General features: G+C 46.8%; 1 protein-coding gene across 4 annotated transcripts in view; it reads right to left on the bottom strand.

Moving 5' to 3' along the window:
• The window catches only part of LOC138677391 (uncharacterized), a 43405-nt gene extending 22423 nt beyond the window's left edge, over positions 1-20982 (bottom strand). For 2 of the 4 annotated variants that reach the window (XM_069767477.1, XM_069767480.1), the window contains exon 1: positions 20757-20981. The gene's annotated coding sequence lies outside the window, so the exon portion shown is untranslated. Of the gene's footprint in view, positions 1-20480; positions 20699-20756 lie in introns of those variants that run through there. The other 2 variants (XM_069767479.1, XM_069767478.1) reach the window with 2 other exon arrangements.
• Between the last annotated feature and the right edge of the window lie 5200 nt (positions 20983-26182).

Genomic DNA, 26182 nt, shown 5'->3' with positions numbered 1-26182 from the left:
ATGGACTACGCTGTACCACGCTACGAGCTACCCAGTCGACACTTTTTTTCCAGAAAAGCCATCCCAGCCCTCCACCAGCATGTTAAAGAGCGCATTGTCCATGCACTCAGGCAATCTGTGAGCACAAAGGTGCACCTGACAACAGATGCATGGACCAGTAGGCATGGCCAGGGACGTTACGTGTCCATCACGGCACACTGGGTGAATGTTGTGGATGCAGGGTCCACAGGGGACAGCAATTTTGGGACAGTTCTGCCTAGCCCACGGTCTAGGAAACAGTTGGCTGTAGCCGTTCGCACCCCCTCCTCCTCCTCCTCGTCCTCCTGCAGAAGCGAGAGCTCGTCCACAGACCGCAGTCGCACAACCACTCCATCCGCAGCTGCCACTGTTGCACACCAGGTCTCCCATTATGGGGCAGCTACTGGCAAACGTCAGCAGGCTGTATTGGCTATGAAGTGTTTGGGCGACAACAGACACACCGCGGAAGTTCTGTCCGAGTTCTTGCAGAAAGAAACGCAGTCGTGGCTGGGCACTGTAGATCTTGAGGCAGGCAAGGTAGTGACTGATAACGGAAGGAATTTCATGGCTGCCATCTCCCTTTCCCAACTGAAACACATTCCTTGCCTGGCTCACACCTTAAACCTGGTGGTGCAGTGCTTCCTGAAAAGTTATCCGGGGTTATCCGACCTGCTCCTCAAAGTGCGTGGACTTTGCTCACATATCCGCCGTTCGCCCGTACACTCCAGCCGTATGCAGACCTATCAGCGTTCTTTGAACCTTCCCCAGCATCGCCTAATCATAGACATTGCAACAAGGTGGAACTCAACACTGCACATGCTTCAGAGACTGTGCGAACAGAGGCGGGCTGTTATGTTTTTGTGGGAGGATACACATACACGGGCAGGCAGTAGGATGGCAGACATGGAGTTGTCAGGTGTGCAGTGGTCGAAGATTCAAGACATGTGTCAAGTCCTTCAGTGTTTTGAGGAATGCACACGGCTGGTTAGTGCAGACAACGCCATAATAAGCATGAGCATCCCCCTAATGCGTCTGCTGATGCAAAGTTTGACGCACATAAAGGATCAGGCGTCTGCAGCTGAGGAAGAGGAAAGCCTTGATGACAGTCAGCCATTGTCTGGCCAGGGCAGTGTACAGGACGAGGTAGCGGGCGAAGAGGAGGAGGAGGACGAGGAGGATGATGGGGATGATTATATTTTTAATGAGGAAGCTTTTCCGGGGCCACTGGAAATTGTTGGCGCGGCAAGGCCGGGTTCTGGTTTTTGGAGGGACACAAGTGACGTGGATTTGCCTGAAACTGCCCCTCAACCAAGCACAACCGCAGATTTGAGAACTGGAACTTTGGCCCACATGGCGGATTATGCCTTACATATCCTCAAAAGGGACACACGCATAACTAAAATGATGAATGATGACGATTACTGGTTGGCCTGCCTCCTTGATCCTCGCTATAAAGGCAAATTGCAAAATATAATGCCACATGAGAACTTGGAACTAATATTAGCAACCAAACAATCAACTCTTGTTGACCGTTTGCTTCTGGCATTCCCTGCACACAGCGCCCGTGATCGTTCTCACACGAGCTGCAGGGGTCAGCAGACTAGAGGTGTTAGAGGGGCAGAAATCAGAAGTGGCGTTGGCCAGAGGGGTTTTCTGACCAGGTTGTGGAGTGATTTTGCTATGACCGCAGACAGGACAGGTACTGCAGCATCAATTCAAAGTGACAGGAGACAACATTTGTCCAGTATGGTTACAAACTATTTTTCATCCCTTATCGACGTTCTCCCTCAACCGTCATTCCCATTTGATTACTGGGCATCCAAATTAGACACCTGGCCAGAATTGGCAGAATATGCATTGCAGGAGCTTGCTTGCCCGGCAGCTAGTGTCCTATCAGAAAGAGTATTCAGTGCTGCAGGTTTAATACTAACAGAAAAAGGACTCGTCTGGCTACCCAAAATGTAGATGATCTAACCTTCATTAAAATGAACCACAACTGGATTTCGAAATCTTTTGCCCCACCTTGCCCGGCTGACACCTAGCTTTCCTATGAAAAGGTCTTGCCTGTGGACTATTATGAATGACTTTTCCAATATCGTAATTTGCTGCACCTGATTGTCCAGCATACGACATGTTTACACCTCCCTAAATGGCCAAACTCCCCACACGGGGCCGTGGTATCGACACTTGGCGCCAGCACCCGTGAGAGTGCTGTTTTTTTTCTGAAGAGGTGGGTGTGCCCGCTTTTGGTCGACGGCACTGCCACTGGGTCCCTCATAGTACAATAAAGTGTCTCTGGTGGTGGTGGTGCGCACCCAACGTCAGACACACCGGTGTAATATGAGGGGCCCTGGGCCTGTACCGCCGGCCACAAGACAGTTCCCCCCCCAGCTCAAACAGTGCTCTACCACTTGCAAAATTATCTCTCACAGCTCCACCAATGTTTAGTCTATGCGCTGACATCCTTCAATGCCTGGCACTGACAATACCATTGTATTGACATTTTTGTTATGTTAGGCCTTCGAAGCCTGTCTGCGGTCCCTCCTTCCACTAGGCCTCCACTGACCATTGTACTGCTGCCCGTGTACCCCTGGAACCAATTTTAAATTGCCAACAGCCCAATTTTGTTATGTTAGGCCTTCGAAGCCTGTCTGCAGTCCCTTCTTTCTACTACTACTACACTGACCAGACCACTGCTGCCCGTGTACCCCTGGAACCAATTTTAAATTGCCAACAGCCCTGTTTTTTTATGTTAGGCCTTCGAAGCCTGTCTGCGGTCCCTCCTTCCACTAGGCCTCCACTGACCACACCACTGCTGCCCGTGTACCCCTGGAACCAATTTAAAATTGCCTACAGCCAGCCCAATTTTTTTATTTTAGGCCTTCGATGCCTGTCTGCGGTCCGTTCTTTCTACTACTACTACTACACTGACCAGGCCACTGCTGCCCGTGTTCCCCTGGAACCAATTTAAAATTGCCAACAGCAATGTGTTATTATGTTAGGCCTTCGATGCCTGTCTGCGGTCACTCCTACCACTAGGCCTCCACTGACCAGACCACTGCTGCCCGTGTACCCCTGGAACCAATTTAAAATTGCCTACAGCCAGCCCAATTTTTTTATTTTAGGCCTTCGATGCCTGTCTGTGGTCCGTTCTTTCTACTACTACTACACTGACCAGGCCACTGCTGCCCGTGTTCCCCTGGAACCAATTTAACATTGCCTACAGCCATCTGTTATTATGTTAGGCCTTCGAAGCGTGTCTGCGGTCCTTCCTTCCAATAGTTCTCCACTGACCAGACCAATGCTGGCCGTGTACCCCTGGAACCCAGCTGAAAGTGCATGTAGCCTCCTATTTTTCTTTGTTTTATATTTAGAAAGCCCAGATGAACTACGCTGTGCAACGGTTCAAGCTACCCAGTCGACATTTCTTTTGCGAGAAAAGCCATCCCAGCCCTCCACCGGCATGAAAAAGTCTGCATTGTCATAGCACTCAGGCAATCAAACAGTAGAAAGGTGCACCTGACAAGAGACACATGGACCAGTAGGCATGTCCACAAAAAGTTACGTGTCCATTACGGCGCACTGGGTTAATGTGTTGGATGCATGGTCCACAGGGGACAGCCTACAAAGTCTGTCTGCAGTCCCTAATTCCAATTTTCCTCCGCTGACCACACCACTGCTGCCCGTGTACCCCTGGAACCAATTTTACAGTGTCTACAGCCTAATTTTGTTATGTTAGGCCTACTACGCCTGTCTGCGGTCCCTCCTTCCAATACTCGTCCACTGACCACACCACTGCTGCCCGTGGACCCCTGGAACCTATTTTTAATTGCATAGAGCATCCTTTTTTTAATAGTAGGCGTACAAAGTCTGTCTGCGGTCCACTATTGAAATTGTCCTCCACTGCCCAGAGCCCTGCTGCTTGTGTACCCCTGTAACTTTTTTAAGCTGCAGTGAGCCACATTTTTGGGTTAAGTCCTACTATCTGTGTCTGTCTGCGCCACTCAATTCAGTTGTGTTCCTTTGAAAAAAGCTGAGTGTCAATAGTCTTGTTTTCAGCCTCTAGGAATTTTAAAACTGCATTGGGGGTACAACTTTGGTAGGGCCTACTAACGGTGTCTGCCTCCCCAAGGTGTGCCCCAGGTTTCCTCGCCATTGCTTCGATCTTAATGCTCTCGTTTAGTAGTTCTTGGAAACTACACTGCATTAGGCCTACAAATTGGGTATGGGGTGTAGAGAGATGGTGTGTTCCACTCCAAGGTGTTCCCCAGGTTTCCTCTCCATTGCTTCGATCTTCATGCTCTCGTTTAGTAGTTGTTGGAAACTACGCTGCATTAGGCCTACAAATTGGGTATGGGGTGTAGAGAGATGGTGTGTTCCACTCCAAGGTGTTCCCCAGGTTTCGTCCACATTGCTTCGGTCTTCCGACTCTCGTTTAGTAGTTGTAGAAAACTACACTGCATTAGGCCTACAAATTGGGTATGGGGTGTAGAGAGATGGTGTGTTCCACTCCAAGGTGTTCCCCAGGTTTCCTCTCCATTGCTTCGATCTTCATGCTCTCGTTTAGTAGTTGTTGGAAACTACACTGCATTAGGCCTACAAATTGGGTATGGGGTGTAGAGAGATGGTGTGTTCCACTCCAAGGTGTTCCCCAGGTTTCGTCCACATTGCTTCGGTCTTCTGACTCTCGTTTAGTAGTTGTAGAAAACTACACTGCATTAGGCCTACAAATTGGGTATGGGGTGTAGAGAGATGGTGTGTTCCACTCCAAGGTGTTCCCCATGTTTCCTCTCCATTGCTTCGATCTTCATGCTCTCGCTTAGTAGTTGTTGGAAACTACACTGCATTAGGCCTACAAATTGGGTATGGGGTGTAGAGAGATGGTGTGTTCCACTCCAAGGTGTTCCCCAGGTTTCGTCCACATTGCTTCGGTCTTCCGACTCTCGTTTAGTAGTTGTTGGAAACTACACTGCATTAGGCCTACAAATTGGGTATGGGGTGTAGAGAGATGGTGTGTTCCACTCCAAGGTGTTCCCCAGGTTTCCTCTCCATTGCTTCGATCTTCATGCTCTCGCTTAGTAGTTGTTGGAAACTACACTGCATTAGGCCTACAAATTGGGTATGGGGTGTAGAGAGATGGTGTGTTCCACTCCAAGGTGTTCCCCAGGTTTCCTCTCCATTGCTTCGATCTTCATGCTCTCGTTTAGTAGTTGTTGGAAACTACGCTGCATTAGGCCTACAAATTGGATGTGGGGTGTAGAGAGATGGTGTGTTCCACTCCAAGGTGTTCCCCAGGTTTCGTTCACATTGCTTCGGTCTTCCGACTCTCGTTTAGTAGTTGTAAAAAACTACACTGCATTATGCCTACAAATTGGGTATGGGGTGTAGAGAGATGGTGTGTTCCACTCCAAGGTGTTCCCCAGGTTTCGTCCACATTGCTTCGGTCTTCCGACTCTCGTTTAGTAGTTGTTGGAAACTACACTGCATTAGGCCTACAAATTGGGTATGGGGTGTAGAGAGATGGTGTGTTCCACTCCAAGGTGTTCCCCAGGTTTCCTCTCCATTGCTTCGATCTTCATGCTCTCGCTTAGTAGTTGTTGGAAACTACACTGCATTAGGCCTACAAATTGGGTATGGGGTGTAGAGAGATGGTGTGTTCCACTCCAAGGTGTTCCCCAGGTTTCCTCTCCATTGCTTCGATCTTCATGCTCTCGTTTAGTAGTTGTTGGAAACTACGCTGCATTAGGCCTACAAATTGGGTGTGGGGTGTAGAGAGATGGTGTGTTCCACTCCAAGGTGTTCCCCAGGTTTCGTTCACATTGCTTCGGTCTTCCGACTCTCGTTTAGTAGTTGTAAAAAACTACACTGCATTATGCCTACAAATTGGGTATGGGGTGTAGAGAGATGGTGTGTTCCACTCCAAGGTGTTCCCCAGGTTTCCTCTCCATTGCTTCGATCTTCATGCTCTCGCTTAGTAGTTGTTGGAAACTACACTGCATTAGGCCTACAAATTGGGTATGGGGTGTAGAGAGATGGTGTGTTCCACTCCAAGGTGTTCTCCAGGTTGCCTTTCCTGAGCTTCGATCTTCCGGCTCTCGTTTAGTAGTTCTTGGAAACTACACTGCATTAGGCCTACAAATTGGGTATGGGGTGTAGAGAGATGGTGTGTTCCACTCCAAGGTGTTCTCCAGGTTGCCTTTCCTGAGCTTCGATCTTCTGGCTCTCGTTTAGTAGTTGTTGGAAACTACGCTGCATTAGGCCTACAAATTGGGTATGGGATGTAGAGAGATGGTGTGTTCCACTCCAAGGTGTTCCCCAGGTTTCCTCGCCAATGCTTCGATCTTCATGCTCTCGTTTAGTAGTTGTTGGAAACTACACTGCATTAGGCCTACAAATTGGGTATGGGGTGTAGAGAGATGGTGTGTTCCACTCCAAGGTGTTCTCCAGGTTGCCTTTCCTGAGCTTCGATCTTCCGGCTCTCGTTTAGTAGTTCTTGGAAACTACACTGCATTAGGCCTACAAATTGGGTATGGGGTGTAGAGAGATGGTGTGTTACACTCCAAGGTGTTCCCCAGGTTTCCTCTCCATTGCTTCGATCTTCATGCTCTCGTTTAGTAGTTGTTGGAAACTACACTGCATTAGGCCTACAAATTGGGTATGGGGTGTAGAGAGATGGTGTGTTCCACTCCAAGGTGTTCTCCAGGTTGCCTTCCTGAACTTCTATCTTCAGGCTCTCATTAAATTGTGGTTAAATGGAACAACTGCATTTGGCGTACTAGTTGGTTTGGGGCCTACTATCGGTGTCTGCCACTCCTTGCTGTTCTCCTGGTTTCCTGCCCTGAAATTCCATTTTCAGGCTCTCGTTAAGTAGTTGTTAATGTTAGACTGCATTTGGCCTACTAGTTGGGTTGGGGCCTACTATCGGTGTCTGCCACTCCTTGCTGTTCTCCTCCACTGAACAAAGCTGTGCCGCCTGTTTACTACGGTTGCCAATTTTGAACTGCATTTCGACTACTTACTGATTTGGGCCTACTCTCTGTGTCAGCCTCTCATTCCAGTTGTCCTCCACTGCAATGCCCCCTGGTTAGTCCTGTGTTACCAATTTTGAACTGCATTTAGCCAACTTTATTCTTTGGGCCTATATCTGTGTTTCCTCCTCATCCTGCCCATTGCCCAGCCAGTGATAGATGAGTCTGCTGGTACATTGACCAATAACGCAAAATTCCCCGTGCATGCTACACAGCAAGATTGTGACCCTGCTGAAAGTCAGGTTCCTCTTCCCGCATACCATACCACCTTACACGGGGACAAAGAGGAAGGTGCAGATGAAAGTGCAGGTTCCTTCATCAGGTGGGGGGAGGAATACTAGTTGGCGACGTCACTGGCACAGGGCCTCTCATAGTACGCAAAAGTGTTGCTGCCGGTGGGAGGCGCCCCCGCCGTGCAAACACACCGCTGTACTTTGAGGGGCCCTGTGCCAGTGCCAATGCCAACGAGTGGGCCCCCCCTGCTTGCTCAGGATCACAGCACTTGCAAAGTTGAAATACTTACCTCTCCCTGCTCCACTGCCGTGACGTGGTCCAGATTTACTGGGCACACTAATTACTTGAACCAGCCCTACCCCCCACAACTTTAGCCAAATGACCCCCAATTTCAAATGCCTTCCAATTATTATAAGCTAAATTACGATTGACAAGCTTCTGTAACAAGAATGGATGTTTTTGCCATTAAAATGGGCAGTGTAGGTGTTTTCCTGGCCTCCACTCACTGCCAACTATGCTCCCCCATTGACTTGCATTGGGTTTCGTGTTTCGGGCGATACCCGACTTTTTGCCATAATCGGCCGATTCCACTCGACTCGACTTCTAAGATAGTCGGGGTTCGCGAAACACGACTCGACTCTAAAAAGGTCAAGGTCGCTCAACCCTAGTAACCACCGATTGACCAAACCGCTGTACGACCAGCTCTACCCTCACCTACTGTATCTTCACCCATCCCTTGTAGGTTGTGAGCCCTCGCGGGCAGGATCCTCACTCCTCCTGTACCAGTTGTGACTTGTATTGTTCAAGATTATTGTAACTGTTTTTATTATGTACACCCTCATCACATGTAAAGCGACATGGAATAAATGGCGCTATAATAATAAATAATAATATTTGGGGCTACATTATATTCTATGGGGGCTGTATTATATTTATATTCTTTGAGGGGTGATTGCATCATACTCTATGAGGGGGCTGCATTAAACTATGAGGAGGGCTGCATTATATTCTATGAGGTGGCTGCATTATACTATATGTGGGCTGCATTATACTGTATTGAGGACTATGGGGAATACATTATACTATATGAAGAACTATGGGGTGCATTATACTATGGGAAGTGAATTGTACTACATGGGTGACTATGGTGGTGCATTATACTATATGGAGCACTATGAGGAGTGTATTATGCTATATGGAGGACTGAGCAGTGTATTTTAATATATGGAGGACTATAGGGAGTGTGTTATACTATATGGAGGACTGTGGTGCATATTATAATATATGGAGGACTATGGAGTGTATTTTACTAAACAAATAAAATGCTGCATATTCAGATTGTTTTTGCTGGAACAAAAATCATTGTTCTCGGCACCACATCGCCGGTGTAAACTGTAGATGTGCTGCTGATAACATGATACTGTATGGTGATGTGTTAGTGATCTATTAGTGATCGTTTTGTCCCATCATTATTCCTCAGCTGGTGGAAAGAAGCCGGGAAACAAGCGTTGAACAACTTCAGGATTGTCGATGAAACTCATTTAGCGGCCTGAACTCAGCGCTCGTAAATACAAACGAAATACTTTTGTGTGATGTGCAATATGTTAGCATTTGGGGCCCAATTTTAAACTCTGCCTAGGGCCCCACTTTGCATAAAACCGGCCCTGCCTACAAGTGTACAAAGATATTATACAGTCACCATGTGACAAGTGGGCCTGTGTAACTTCAAATGCCAGGGCTGAATTTTAGTCCCAGTCCGGCCCTGGATAAGGCCGTCTGACTGCGTCCTGCAGCTCATCCTTGGAACATAGCCTTAGGGTATGTTCACATTGCAGATGTTTCTTTTTCAAAAGCATCCATCTTTCAAGCAGAAGACACTTCAGGAAACCCCTTTCGTTAAGAGTTTTGTAAACATGCAGTCATTTTTTCTCTTGTGGTTGCTTTTTTGTGATTTTGTGGAGGTTTTTGCCAGGGTGTGTCAGGGTGATTTATTTTTTAATTTTTTTTTTTTAGTAATTTTTTCAGCGTTTTTATCATGCTTTATTTTTTTTTTTCTTCATCAGGTTTTTTCCCACAGCTTTTTTCCCCTGAGCTTTTACAGAAAAAAACATTCCTAGGCAGTTTATTTGCTGAGTTTTCAGTTTTTGGTCTGAAAACTTCAGAAAAAAATTGGATGTGTTCCCTGCAGACATGTTAAAGAGTTTTTCAATTATTTTTGCATAGTATTTTTCCTGAAGCTTTTAATTTATTGTTTGTTTGTTTCTTTTGCTTTCTGATTAAATTTTGCCCAATTTAGACAGTTTTCCATCAGCAGTTTCTCAGTTGCGAAATACACCTTTATATTCTGTGTTTCACTGGCACTTAGAAGTCTGAATATGTGAAGAGTAAAATTGTTTTACCATAGAAAGTAAATAGGAAAGTTATTTCAAGCATTTCTCAGAGCTTTTTAAAGATTTATTCTAAGCAAAATGCTGGCAAACAAAAAAACACAATGTGAACATACCCTTAGAAGATGAGGAGTAAAGCTGTATTTTTAAAATGTTTATGTATTAGGAGAAAAATTAGGTGAAAAACCTCAGAGCAAAGTATATTTCCACCCTAGAGGTCAAGGCAAAGAGTTCATGTTGGTGGGCAGCCACACCCTAGGCTTAAGATGGTCTTTAATGGAGGTCTCACAGCCTATATATAACATTGTATCACAACACTATCAGAACTGGTGGCCCGTGGCACGTCCAACCACTTTACACCATGTTTTCCACCACTTTTTCTTCAATTGAAGTCAACAGTTTACAAAAAAATATCAAAAGATTGCAGGAATTAAGTTTGCAGTGGTTTAAAAAATAAAGTAAACGATGGAAATTGTGCAGCTTCGGGATTCAATACATGAAGTCTGTGGCCATTCTCCCACCACCCGTGTGACCCAACGTGATCTTGAACAGTGAGACTCCATTGATGGAAACAGCACAAAGAGACAGAACTTCAGCAAGAAGGGAGGAAGGAGAACATTACCTCATTTCCAGACTGAACCATTGGAAGAGCAGATCCTCACCACAAAAACACTAAAAAAGTGAAGACTTGATGTCATCAGACGTCAGTGTTGGGCTGGGGCCTACACGAGACCTCCCGCCTCCTCCTGTGTGTTACAAGGTGAAGTGAGAGGAAAGAGCCAAGATTATGTGCAGGTGACTCATTAGGACACAAGGTGCAAAGCAGAGAAGCTCTGGTGCTACCTGAGGACTAAGGCTACTTTCACACTGGCGTTTTTTTGAATACGTCGCAATGCCTCGTTTAAGGGAAAAAACGCATCCTGCAAAGTTGCTTGCAGGATGCGTTTTTGCCCCATAGAGTAACATTACCGATGAATTGCGACATATTGACACGTCGCAACCGTTGTGCGACGGTTGCGCTGTGTTGTGGTGGAACCCCGGGAGCAAAAAACGTTAAATGTAACGTTTTTTGCTGCCGACGGACCGCTTTTTCCGATCGCGCATGCGCGGCCGGAACTCCACCCCACCTCCTCGCACCTCCCAATGGGGCAGCGGATGCGCCGGAGAAATCAAACGCTAGCGTCGGAATCTCGGCCCAACGCAATGTGACGGGCCGAATCCGACGCTAGTGTGAAAGTAGCCTAACATGCAAGTGATGCAGAGCCTTCATGAGATAATGCCACCATAAATGGATTCTGTGCATCATCTCTGTGGCATATGTCTTCACAGAAATTCTCCCCAGGTCAGAAACTGAAGCATCATTTCTGGCGCATGAAGTGCAGGCACATCTCCTGAATTTGATGGGCTGGTGAAGCCATGCTGCGTCCCGTACCGCCCCAGATCTTGCCTTATGCCAGCCTAGATCATGCACCGTGCCGCCTCAGATCATTCATTGTGCCGCCCCACACATTTTGGGGAAGTTGCTTCAAACTTCAAACAGGCGTGAAAACTAGTGATGAGCGAATATACTCGTTACTCGAGATTTCCCAGGCATGCTCGGGGGTCCTCCGAGTATTTTTTAGTACTCGGAAATTTAGTTGTTATTGCCGCAGCTGAATGACTTACATCTATTAGCCAGGATAAGTACATGTGGGGGTTGCCTGGTTGCTAGGGAATCCCCACATGTACTTATGCTGGCTAACAGATGTAAATCATTCAGCTGCGGCAATAAAAACTAAATCTCCAAGCACTAAAAAATACTCGAAAGACACCCGAGCGTGCTCGAGAAATCTCGAGTATCGAGTATGTTCACTCTTCACTAGTGAAAACCCCTAAAGTAGCAACATATGTAGTTATTCTGCCACCACTAGGGGAGCTCACTATCTATATATATAATAGGCATCGTGATTACTCGCTAATCCCGCCCCCTGCACAGTAGCTCCGCCTCCCACCACATCACCACACACAATCCCGCCCCCCACCTCATTACCACACACAACCCTGCCCCCACCACATCACCACACAGTCCCGCCTCCCAACCCATCACCACACATAATCTCGCCCCCAACCCATCACAGCACACAATCTCGCCCCCCAACCCATCACCACACACAATCTCACCCCCCCAACACATCACCATACACAATCACGCCCCCTAACCCATCACCACACACAATCTCGCCCCCCCAACCCATCACCACACACAATCTCTCCCCCCAACCCATCACCACACACAATCACGCCCCCAAAACATCACCACACTCAATCTCGTCCCCCAACACATCACCACACACAATCCCACCCCCCAACACATCACCACACACAATCTCGCCCCCCAACCCATCACCACACACAATCTCGCCCCCCAACCCATCACCACACACAATCACACCCACACCCCATCACCGCACACAATCCCACCCCCAACACATCACCACACACAATCTCGCCCCCAACCCATCACCACCCATAATCCCGCCCCCCACCCCATCACCAAACATAATCCCGCTCCCCATCAGCACACATAATCCCGCCCCCCACCACATTACCACACACAATCTCGCACCCAACCTATCACCACACACAATCACGCCCCCCAACCCATCACTACACACAATCCCACCCCCCAACACATCGCCACACACAATCTTGCCCCCCAACCTATCACCACACACAATCTCGCCCCCCAACCCATCACCACACACAATTCCGCCCCCAACCCATCACCACACACAATCTCGCCCCCCAACCCATCACCACACACAATCACGCCCCCAACCCATCACCACACACAATTACGCCCCCCAACCCATCACCACACACAATCACGCCCCCCACCCCATCACCACACACAATCCTACCCCCAACACATAACCACACACAATCTCGCCCCCGAACCCATCACCAACCATAATGGCGCCCCCCCACCCCATCACCACACATAATCTCGCCCCCCAACCCATCACCACACACAATCACACCCCCCACCACATCACCACACACAATCACGCCCCCCAACACATCACCACACACAATCTCGCCCCCCACCCCATCACCACACACAATCCCGCCCCCCACCACATCACCACACACAATCTCGCCCCCCATCACCACACACAATCCCGCCCCCCACCACATCACCACACACAATCCCACCCCCAACACATCACCACACACAATCCCGCCCCCAACACATCACTACACACAATCCCGCCCCCCCACCACATTACCACACACAATCTCCCCCCCCAACTTATCACCGCCCACAATCACACCCCCAACCCATCACCACACACAATCACGCCCCCCACCCCATCACCACACACAATCCTACCCCCAACACATAACCACACACAATCTCGCTCCCAAACCCATCACCAACCATAATGGCGCCCCCCCACCCCATCACCACACATAATCTCGCCCCCCAACCCATCATCACACACAATCACACCCCCCACCACATCACCACACACAATCCCACCCCCCAAAACATCACCACACACAATCACGCCCCCCAACACATCACCACACACAATCTCGCCCCCCACCCCATCACCACACACAATCCCGCCCCCCACCACATCACCACACACAATCCCACCCCCCAAAACATCACCACACACAATCACGCCCCCCAACACATCACCACACACAATCTCGCCCCCCACCCCATCACCACACACAATCCCGCCCCCCACCACATCACCACACACAATCCCACCCCCAACACATCACCACACACAATCCCGCCCCCAACACATCACTACACACAATCCGGCCCCCCCACCACATTACCACACACAATCTCGCCCCCCCAACTTATCACCGCCCACAATCACACCCCCAACCCATCAACACACACAATCCCGCCCCCAACACATCACCACACACAATCCCGCCCGCCCAATACATCACCACACACAATCATGCCCCCCAACACATCACCACACACAATATTGCCCCCCACCCCATCACCACACACAATCCCGCCCCCCACCACATCACCACACACAATCCCACCCCCCAACACATGACCACACACAATCCCGCCCCCAACACATCACTACACACAATCTCGCCCCAACCCATCACCACACACAATCCCGCCCCCCCACCACATTACCACACACAATCTCGCCCCCCAACTTATCACCACACACAATCACGCCCCCAACCCATCACCACACACAATCACGCCCCCCACCCCATCACCACACACAATCACGCCCCAACACATCACCACACACAATCCGGCCCCCAAAACATCACCACACACAATCTCACCCCCCAACCCATCACCACACACAATCTCGCCCCCCAACCCATCACCACACACAATCTCGCCCCCCAACCCATCACCACACACATTCACGCCCCCAACCCATCACCACACACAATAACGCCCCCACTCCATCACCACACACAATCCGGCCCCCCAACACATCACCACACCCAATCTCACCCCCGAACCCATCACCACACAAAATCCCACCCCCCCACCACATTACCACACACAATCTTGCCCCCCAACTTATCACCACACACAATCATGCCCCCACCCCATCACCACACACAATCCCACCCCAACACATCACCGCACACAATCTCGCCCTACCCAACCCATCACCACCCATAATCCCGCTCCCCCACCCCATCACCATCCATAATTCTGCCCCCCACCCCATCATCATCCATAATCCTGCCCTCCCACCCCATCATTACCCATAATCCCGCCCCCATCCCATTACCACCCATAATCCTGCCCCCCACCCCTTCACCATCCATAATCCAACCCCCCATCCATTCACTACCCATAATCCCGCCCCTATCCCTTCACCAACCATAAATCCGCACCCTCACCCCATCACAACCCATAGTCCCGCCCCCCCATCCCATCACCACCTGTAATCCCGCCCCCCACCCCATCACCACCCCATCACCACCCATAAAAATCACCACCCATAATCCCGCACCCCACCCGATCACCACCCATAATCCCGCCCCCTCACCACATCACCACACATAATCCCACCCCCCACCACATCACCACAGATAATCCTGCCCCCACCACATCACCACACATAATCCCCCCTCCCCACCACATCACCACACATAATCTCACCCATCCATCACATCACCACCCATAATCCCGCTCCCCACCACATTACCACACATAATCCGGCCCCCCGCCACATCACCACACACAATCCCGCCCCCCCACCACATCACCACCCATAATCCCGCCCCCCCACCACATCATCACACATAATCCTGCCCCCGACCACATTACCACATAAAATCTCGCCCCCACCACATTACCACACATAATCCCACCCCCACCACATTACCACAGATAATCCCGCCCCCAACCACATTACCACACATAATCCCACCCTTCACATAATCGCACCCCCCACATTACCACATGAGGCTCCATCCCAACACATTACCACATGAGGCTCTGTCCCCCACATTACCACACAAGGCTCCGTCCTCACACATTACCACACGAGGCTGCGTCCCCACACATTACCACACGAGGCTTTGTCCTCACACATTACCACATGAGGCTGCGTCCCCACACATTACCACACGAGGCTGCGTCCCCACACATTACCACACGAGGCTCTGTCCCCACACATTACCACACGAGGCTGCATCCCCACACATTACCACACGAGGCTCTGTCCCCACACATTAACACACGAGGCTCTGTCCTACACATTACCATACGAGGCTCCGCCCCCACACATTACCACATGAGGCTTCATCCTCACACAGTACTACACGAGGCTGCATCCCCACACATTACCACACGAGGCTTCCTCCTCACACATTACCACACGGGGCTCTGTCCCCACACATTACCATACGAGGCTCCGCCCCCAAACATTACCATATGAGACTCCGTCCCCCACATTACCACAAGCAGCACTTCCTTTCTATGTAATTCAACCACTTCAGCCAAGGTAAACGTACATTTAATTGCATCCACCTTCTCCCAAACAAAATGAGCCAAGAAAAGTCGCCAGGTCCATCTCACAGGCCGCAGGAAAATCCGGACAATGATGCAGTAGCTGATCGACAACAACAATATCGACAAAATCGTAGGATTGGTTATCAACAACGAACACCTGAGCAGATTGATAAGGACAGAGAGAGATATCACAAGGTTTATATTAGATAGCAATGAGCGTGCCGAGCGTTAGCTGGCTGGAAACAGCTAATATACAGAATATACAGACACCACTAGGAGCAGCCCACTACATACAGAGTTATACAGTGTCCGGTCGCACAGTGCACGATACTGCAGTGACCACTAGGTAGTGCGATGGTGCCGGAGGCAAGATCTAAGGAATGATAATGTGGCGTGACCCGGCCAGTGAGGAGAGCGCCGAATGTCCGGCACCTGAACTGAGGACAAGAGCGGCGACCAAAATGAATCTAGATGCCGGAGTACAGCGGGGGTTCGGTGGCTGAGAGGAAGAGATGGGAGCATGGTAAGTGACAAGCCTGGGGGTCGTGAACCAGCCGGGAGTGTAGATATACAAGGAGGAGGCAGAAGCCAATGTCACGAACAAGCAGAGGGGTTAGAAGCCAGAGAGGATGGAGCAGCACCAAATCAGAAGATGGGGATACAAGTAAAAAACTAAGCAGAGTCATACACATACAGATTTATACAGACACCACTAGGGGTAGCTCACTGTATGCAGATTTATACAACCACAACTAGAGGGAGCTCACTATATACAGATTATACAGACACCACTAGGATTAGCCCACTACATACAGATTTATACAGCCACCACTAGAGGGAGCTCAATGCATACAGATTTATTTAGCCACCACTAGGAGGCGCTCGCTACATACAGATTTATACAGCCACCACTAGGGGGAGCTAACTACGTACAGATTTATACAGCCACCACTAGGAGGAGCTCACTATATACAGATTTATACAGCCACCACTAGGATTAGCCCACTACATACAGATTTATACAGCCACCACTAGAGGGAGCTCACTACATACAGATATATTCAGACACCACTAGGGGGAGCTCACTACATACAGAATTATATAGCCACCGCTAGGGGAAGTTTGCTACGTAAAAAAATCATAAAGTCACCACTGCTAGAGGAAGCTCACTACATAAGGATTTATACAGCTACTTGTGGGCACTTACTGCATACAGATATATACTGCCAACACTAGGTGGAGCTTAATGCATACAGATTTATACAACCACCACTAAGGGGAACTCACTACATATAAATTTATCCATACACCATTAGGAAGCGCTCATTATATACAGACCTATACAGCCGCGACTAGGGGGAGCTCGCTACATACAGATTTATCCAAACACCACTATGGGGGAGCTTACTCCATACAGATTTATACAGACACCACTAGGGGGAGCTCACTACATACAGATTTATACAGCCACCACTAAGGGGAGCTCACTACATACAGATTTATACAGCCACCACTAGGGGGAGCTCACTACATACAGATTTATACAGTCACCACTAGGGGGAGCTCACTACATACAGATTTATACAGCCACCACTAAGGGGAGCTCACTACATACAGATTTATACAGCCACCACTAGGGGGAGCTCACTACATACAGATTTATACAGTCACCACTAGGGGGAGCTCGCTACATACAGATTTATACAGACACCACTAGAGGGAGCTCACTACATACAGATTTATACAGACACCACTAGGGGGAGCTCACTACATACAGAATTATACAGTCACCACTAGGGGGAGCTCACTACATACAGATTTATACAGACACCACTAGGGGGAGCTCACTACATACAGATTTATACAGCCACCACTAGGGGGAGCTCACTACATACAGATTTATACAGTCACCACTAGGGGGAGCTCGCTACATACAGATTTATACAGACACCACTAGAGGGAGCTCGCTACATACAGATTTATACAGACACCACTAGAGGGAGCTCGCTACATACAGATTTATACAGACACCACTAGGGGTAGCTCACTACATACAGATTTATACAGTCACCACTAGGGGGAGCTCACTACATACAGATTTATACAGCCACCACTAGGGGGAGCTCACTACATACAGATTTAGACAGACACCACTAAGGGGAGCTCACTACATACAGATTTAGACAGCCACAACTAGGGGGAGCTCATTATATATGAATTACAGTTAGGTCCATATATATATTTGGACAGAGACAACATTTTTCTAATTTTGGTTATAGACATTACTACAATGACTTTTAAACAAAACAATTCAGATGCAGTTGAAGTTCAGACTTTCAGCTTTCATTTGAGGGTATCCACATTAAAATTGGATGAAGGGTTTAGGAGTATCAGCTCCTTAACATGTGCCACCCTGTTTTTAAAGGGACCAAAAGTAATTGGACAATTGACTCCAAGGCTATTTCATGGACAGGTGTGGGCAATCCCTTCGTTATGTCATTCTCAATTAAGCAGATAAAAGGCCTGGAGTTAATTTGAGGTGTGGTGCTTGCATTTGGAAGGTTTTGCTGTGAAGTAAACATGCGGTAAAGGAGCTCTTCATGCAGGTGAAACAAGCCATCCTTAAGCTGCGAAAACAGAAAAAACCCACCCGAGATATTGCCACACTTTTAGGAGTGGCAAAATCTACAGTTTGGTCCATCCTGAGAAAGAAAGAAAGCACTGGTGAACTCATCAATGCAAAAAGACCTGGGCGCCCACGGAAGACAACAGTGGTGGATGATCGCAGAATTATCTCCATGGTGAAGAGAAACCCCTTCACAACAGCCGACCAAGTGACCAACACTCTCCAGGAGGTCGGCGTATCAATATCCAAATCTACCATAAAGAGAAGACTGCATGAAAGTAAATACAGAGGGTTCACTGCACGATGCAAGCCACTCATAAGCATCAAGAATACAAAGGCTAGACTGGACTTTGCTAAAAAACATCTAAAAAAGCCAGCACAGTTCTGGAAGAACATTCTTTGGACAGATGAAACCAAGATCAACCTCTACCAGAATGATGGAAAGAGAAAAGTATGGCGAAGGCGTGGTACAGCTCATGATCCAAAGCATACCACATCATCTGTAAAACACGGCAGAGGCAGTGTGATGGCGCGGGCATTCATGGCTGCCAGTGGCACTGGGTCACTAGTGTTTATTGATGATGTGACACAGGACAGAAGCAGCCGAATGAATTCTGAGGTCTTCAGAGCCGCCATACTGTGTGCTCAGATCCAGCCAAATGCAGCCAAACTGATTGGTCATCGTTTCATACTACAGATGGACAATGACCCAAAACATAAAGCCAAAGCAACCCAGGAGTTTATTAAAGCAAAGAAGTGGAATATTTTTGAATGGCCAAGTCAGTCACCTGATCTCAACCCAATTGAGCAGCATTTCACTTGTTAAAGACTAAACTTCAGACAGAAAGGCCCACAAACAACCAGCAACTGAAAACCGCTGTAGTGAAGGCCTGGCCGAGCATCAAAAAGAAGGAAACACAGCGTCTGGTGATGTCCATGAGTTCAAGACTTCAGGCAGTCATTGTCAACAAAGGGTTTTCAACCAAGTACTAAAAATGAACATTTTATTTAAAATTATTGAATCTGTCCAATTACTTTTGGTCCCTTTAAAAACAGAGTGGCACATGTTAAGGAGCTGAAACTCCTAAACCCTTCATCCAATTTTAATGTGGATACCATCAAATGAAAGTTGAAAGTCCAAATGTCAACTGCATCTGAATTGTTTTGTTTAAAATTCATTGTGGTAATGTCTATAACCAAAATTAGAGAAATGTTCTCTCTGTCCAAATATATATGGACCTAACTGTATACAGCCACCACTAGGGGGAGCGCACTACATACAAATTTATTCAGCCTTTACTAGAGGGAGCTCACTACATACAAATTATACAGGCACCACTAGGAGGAGCCTACAACATACAAAGTTATACAGCCACCACTAGAGGGAGCTCATTGCATACAGATTTAACCAGACACCATTAGAAAGCGCTCACTATATACCGACTTATACAACCGTGACTAGGGGAGCTCACTACATACAGATTTAGCCAAACACAACTAGGGGGAGTTCACTTCAGACAGATTTATGTAACCACCAGCGACCTCTAGATGGAGCTTATTACATACAGATTTATCCAGGCACCACTGGACAGAACTCACTACCTACACATTTATACAGCCACTAGGGGGAGCTCACTGCATACACGTTTATACAGCCACTAGGGGGAGCTCACTACATACATGTAGTGTATCTGTCACTGAATATAATGGGTGGCACGGAATCTGTCCTGTATATGGCATAGCTTTCATCATGTATAGGGCCTATGATGCCGTGATTATACCTGATGCTGATTTTTTTTATAGACTGCAGGGATACGTTTGTCTGATTTCTATCACCATAGGTCCCTGATGTCAGTTATGGTATAGACACAGGATGTGGGAGGTACAACTTTGTGAGCAATGTGGGTCTTCTGACCTCCATCCAACCTCATGAGGGAAACTCCAGCAGATACATTGTAGGAGTATGAATGCAGAGTTTGGCTCCCTCTAGTCACTAACCGAATGCTCAGACAGTGGTAGAGGTGGATACAATTGCCTGTAGTGGACAAGATAATAGAAGTTTTTGTTGCTTGCTGTCAGTCTCTGCTTACAGGATACCGTTATCATGTAAGTTGTCATTGTTGATGTATCTTACCCCTCACGAGGAGACAAAGTAACAAGTGGGTCACCATGAAGTCAAACTGTCTCTCCTTCTCCTTCATTGGACCCATACTAGATGGAATGAATGCAGTTGTCTTTACTCCTTGATTGACAACGATGTAGTTGAGGATTATGAGATTACAAAACATATTTATGATCAAATGTATCTATAAGATCTCAGACGCATCAGCATACAAGCCCCAAAACACTAAAATAGTCCACACTAAACCAAGCTTAGTCCCAACCCTCTCGGTGACACTAGGTAACACTCAGGAGGCTCGTTTCACCGGGAAACATCAACTCACTAATGGTCCAGGTCAGATCAAGTTGTGTTCTTCCTCTTCTTCAGGGTGAAAGACTTCTGGATGAAATGGAGAGGCCAAATTTCCAGAGATTGATGAGTTACTATCTTCATGAAAAGCTTTGTCATAATGGAGATTTCAAAGTTTTATATCGTAAAAAGTGGTGAAACTATCAGGAAATGAATGGCATTGGTGAGCAAGATTCTCCGCCTCGAAGAGCCAGCGAGCTGCCAAGTGTAATGAGGTGTTGTGAATAAGTCTGTGTAAGAAGTGCCCCGGGCATCGGATGGATTCCTTTACCATGAAGACTTAGTTTAGACATGTCTACAAGAATATACATTTCTACAATGTTAATGTGTCCCGGAATTAATTACAGTAGAAAAGTGACATTCCTCCGATGTAGAAACCACCGGGGTTTTATAGTTCTCCACTTGTTGCTGTTTTTACATCCTTGGTGCATTGATCCATTATCTAGATGTCCACATTATGGTTCTGTGCAGAGATCTGTAGTAGAAAGTCCCCAGGGTGTCACTCATACAGAGGAATACATGGGACTTTTCTGTCAGATTCTACACAAATCTGAGGACAATAGACCTATAGCTCCAATGCTCAGACAGGCCGGTGGCTCTCAGACAGCTGTATGGAAATACTTGCTCTCCCGCTCGGGTCGGGTTAGTCAATGGTCAGTACAAGCATTGCATTGCAATCGGCATCCGAGTTATACAACCATCTCACTCTTCCCCTACACGATAAAACCTGGGCAACAGAATGGCTCAGTGGTCAGCACTGATGTTTTCAACCGTTGGGGTCCTTGGTGTTCCCTTTGTTTGTGTGGGTTTCCTCTTCATCTCTCCAGTTTCCTCCCAGGCTACAAGGACATACTGATAGGGTATTTAGAATGTAAGTCCCATTGTAGAAATCGATGATGTCCGTAAATCGCTGTGGAAGTAATGGGGCTATAGAGGGAGTAAAATCATGTAAAAAAAAACCACAATAGAGCTGACAGTCAACTCACTGAACTTGGTCTCAATTCCACAAAATTATGTTTATCTGGACAAAATCCACCTTCTAAGGGCTCGTGCTCATGACCGTATTTGCTATCTGAGTGCGATTGACAATGTATCGGATTGAACTCAGAATAATGTTATTCTATTGGGTCGTGCACATGTCCGATTTTTCCTCTGGTACGGAATATACAAGGAAGGAAAAAAATTGATACATGCCCATGTTTGATCCAATATTTAATAACCTCAAAAGTATACCATGCCTAGGTTTAGGCAGCTTATGGAAAGTCCAAAAAAAAAAAGAAAGGAATGTCCAGCTTCACCGAGTCCGTAAAAAAGAGTTCATGCTGTCATGATTAAGGGAGCTTAGTCTCCAGAAACGCGTTGAGATTCTTACCCGTATGGTTGTGCTGAAGTCTGTATCCTCCATGTTTAAAGTTTGTGAATAAAGAAAACTCTTTTTTATGGACTCGGTGAAGCTGGACATTCCTTTCTTTTTTTTGGACTTTGTACGCCTGGATACAGCGGGTCCGTGCTTCCGAGGTTTGGTTCTTGCATCATGGGTGAGCTGGTTTATATTCCTTCTTTCAAAGCTTACGGAAAGTACATACATCCGAAAAACGAAAAAAAAGCTATAGCCTTAAAATATTAACATTTTATTCCAAACATTTTTTAAAAACAACACGTTTAGCAAAGAAGTAACAAGGAATATATAAAATCCGTGAAAACTCAATGTGCAAACTATGGTCGGACCAGCCTAAGAAGTAATGGCGCTACGGGTTATATGGTAGGTAAACAACGTATGAGTATACAAGGGATCAATATAAAGTTCACAGTAAGGGAAGGGAATAGGAAAGCATACACATTATGCCTTCCTTCTCCATCGAAGATCCCGCATTTAGAACAAGATGGGAGGAATCCTGTACCTCTTGTTCTAAGTCGCTAATTGAACTCCTCATAGGGAATAACAAAAAAGCCCTTGAGAAATTGGACACTGACATTGAATCAACCAGCCTCAAACTACTAGATAATCTCCCGTCAACTGAAATTGAAGCCATCAACAAGAATCTTGACAACCAATTTACTATATGGGAGAAAGAGGTTAAAGAAACAAAGGCCAAAAAATTTCAAAGGGACCTAAATTACTTCAATAATGGCTCTGTCTACAAATGGCCATCAGGTGGTAGGCGTGAAAGAACCCCTACGCGTTCCTCCTCTATATATTCCATATCTTCACGGGAAAGTGGCGATTCTCACCAGCGCACCTATAATTTACGCAAAAAACATTTTTCTAAAAGAAGTTTAACACCTAAAAAATTCCAGGGACGTCCTAATAATGCTTCTTCATCTAGGATGCAGGTAATTAATCTGTTGGATGTTGGATGTATATTGGATGTTTGATCCAATATTTGTATAGTACTCTGCTGTCAAGTCAATGAGTCAGTGGAAACCATCAGACTGCACTCGGCATTCACAGAAAGGTGGAGATGAAGACGTTTTATTCAATTTCTCATTTGTGAAAATCAGATTGCACTCTGATCACAGGGTCATTTGCATAATCAGCCTGATACTTCTGGATAAGAGACTCTATGGCCATCTGCAGCTGCCCTGACTGAAATGTCTCCTCTTCAAATTCAGCAGAGTGACATATTCCAATGTTGTTAACAAGAATGTCAATGAGCTGTCAATGAGCTGGCAATTCTACATTTACTTGTCAGCTCTACTGTATAGATTGGGACATGACATGCAGATTCATCTCAATATCATTATAGTGTAGGACTGACTTAGACCGAGTTTCCACGTTAACTTTTTTAGGTCATTGACTTGCATTGTGGAAAAAACCAATAAAACGAGCTACTCCAGAGCTCAGTGACCCCAGTTTTATGATAAGGAAGCAATTAGAAGAACAATAGGGTTTTATCCGGTTAATAATCGATTCAATGAAAAATATATATTATTGGTTAATATACATATTAGTCCAAAACCTTTGACTCTGCAAGGTAACACTTCATATTACATTACTGGACACTGACACAGGAATAAAATCCAGTGTCAAGAAATGTGGAGAGACTATAATGCCTAAAAACACTTTTTATTGATATTAAGAATTAAAATAAGAATAGAATAATGTGTCTCAAGTAGTGCTGAGCAATACCTTCCGATATCGGGAAATATCAGTATCGGATTGGATCAGCCGATATCCAAAAAATATCGGATATCGCCGATACCGATACTGGAAACCAATGCAAGTCTATGGGACAAAAATATCGGAATTAAAATAAGCCCTTTCTGTCCTTGTACATCCTGTTCCCGGAGGGGGAATTGATGACAAGTAAAAAAGAAAGTGCTGTTATCCACAGTGGTAAGGTGTCTAATTGCAAGGTGCAGGTGCAGCCTAATAAAGAACCAAGGGGTTAAGTTAACCCAAGCTAATCAAAGCAGCCATATACAACCCAGTAACTATACCGCCCAGTGGCGAAGGCACATTACCTCTTTGGGGTGGACCGTTTCCTCGACGCGCGTTTCGCGTGCAGCTTTTTCGAGGGGCAGTGGTGATGTGTGCTATGTGCTGGGAGCTTTATACCATGCACAAGGCGGACATTAGTGGCAGCGGCTGTGTAGCGGCGCTCCAGCCGGGAGGATCCGCCGACGTCATCGGGTCTCAGCATCATGCGGCGTCGGAACTCCTCCCCACTAGACGCGTCAGAGCAGGGAAGCGGCACCGGGCCGCTCTAGACGCGCCGCCACGGCAACTCTAAAGCAGGAAGCCTGGATGGAGCGCTCACCGCTAGAACTGCAGTAAGGGCTATGGAGCGATGATCCTGGATGCGGAGACAGTGAGGAGGACATAGATTCTAACAGTGAGAGGGGGAGTGCAGTGAGTGAGTGCGCTAAGTGGCCAACTGCATTATAGCAGATAACTGAGGGATGACTAAGGCCAACTGTCTTATTGCAGATAACCGGGGGAGGCCAGAAATGGGGCCTTGCGTGTACCCTGAGTAGGGTGAACATTAACCCAGGGAAATAAAGTAATAAGGGGTGGCGAAAGGTAGGGGAAGTGAGGTCCATAAAGAATGCATGGAAAAAAGGAAAATTTAAAGTATTATTCACGTATCCAAAGTGTATTAAAAAAAATAAATATATATATATATATATATATCTGCCAGGCAGCAGCTGCCAGGGCAAACAGGATCATGGGGTGCATTAAAAGAGGTCTGGATACACATGAAGAGAGCATTATACTGCCTCTGTACAATTCCCTAGTTAGACCGCACATGGAGTACTGTGTCCAGTTTTGGGCACCGGTGCTCAGGAAGGATATAATGGAACTAGAGAGAGTACAAAGGAGGGCAACAAAATTAATAAAGGGGATGGGAGAACTACAATACCCAGATAGATTAGCAAAATTAGGATTATTTAGTCTAGAAAAAAGACGACTGAGGGGCGATCTAATAACCATGTATAAGTATATAAGGGGACAATACAAATATCTCGCTGAGGATCTGTTCATACCAAGGAAGGTGACGGGCACAAGGGGGCATTCTTTGCATCTGGAGGAGAGAAGGTTTTTCCACCAACATAGAAGATGATTCTTTACTGTTAGGGCAGTGAGAATCTGGAATTGCTTGCCTGAGGAGGTGGTGATGGCGAACTCAGTCGAGGGGTTCAAGAGAGGCCTGGATGTCTTCCTGGAGCAGAACAATATTGTATCATACAATTATTAGGTTCTGTAGAAGGACGTAAATCTGGGGATTTATTATGATGGAATATAGGCTGAACTGGATGGACAAATGTCTTTTTTCGGCCTTACTAACTATGTTACTATGTTACTATGTTATGTTATATATATACAGAGAGAGAGAGAGAGAGAGACGGGAAAATGTAAAGGATGCTACTAAGGGCAGTGGTATTAAGCAACCGAAATAATAAAGACACAAACCAAAAAAAAGGGGGGTGAAAGACATAAACGTATAAATGAAAACTCATTGTCCGCAATACAGGGTCAGCCCAGAGTCCGGCATCAATGGCAGCAGTGTCATCAGAGGATGGTCCATATTAAAGGTGCCAGGAGTTTCTGCAGAGACCAATTGTCAGGTGCCAGGAATGTCCACAGTAGACAGTGATATGAGGGAAGGTGCAGCATAAATAGGTGGGCAAATCATAACGCGATCTATTGAAAGAGGAGAGATAAAAAAGTTAAAACCATAATAAAAACAGCTAAAAATAACAGTTATATTAGAGAAATGGGGCAAAACTGAGAATCTCGTTTAGACCAACTGGTTGAACTGATCCTATCCTGTAGATCCATCGGGCTTCCAATTGGGCAAGTGATTTCCTCCAATTCCCTCCCCTAGTGTCTATATGTATTTTATCTATGCATATGGCCTTCAGGAGGGAGGCATTACAATCATGGGCCATCTTGAA

Source organism: Ranitomeya imitator, chromosome 4 (assembly GCF_032444005.1).
Source record: "Ranitomeya imitator isolate aRanImi1 chromosome 4, aRanImi1.pri, whole genome shotgun sequence".
NCBI lineage: Eukaryota > Metazoa > Chordata > Amphibia > Anura > Dendrobatidae > Ranitomeya > Ranitomeya imitator.
This window is presented reverse-complemented; position numbering and strand designations above follow the sequence as displayed.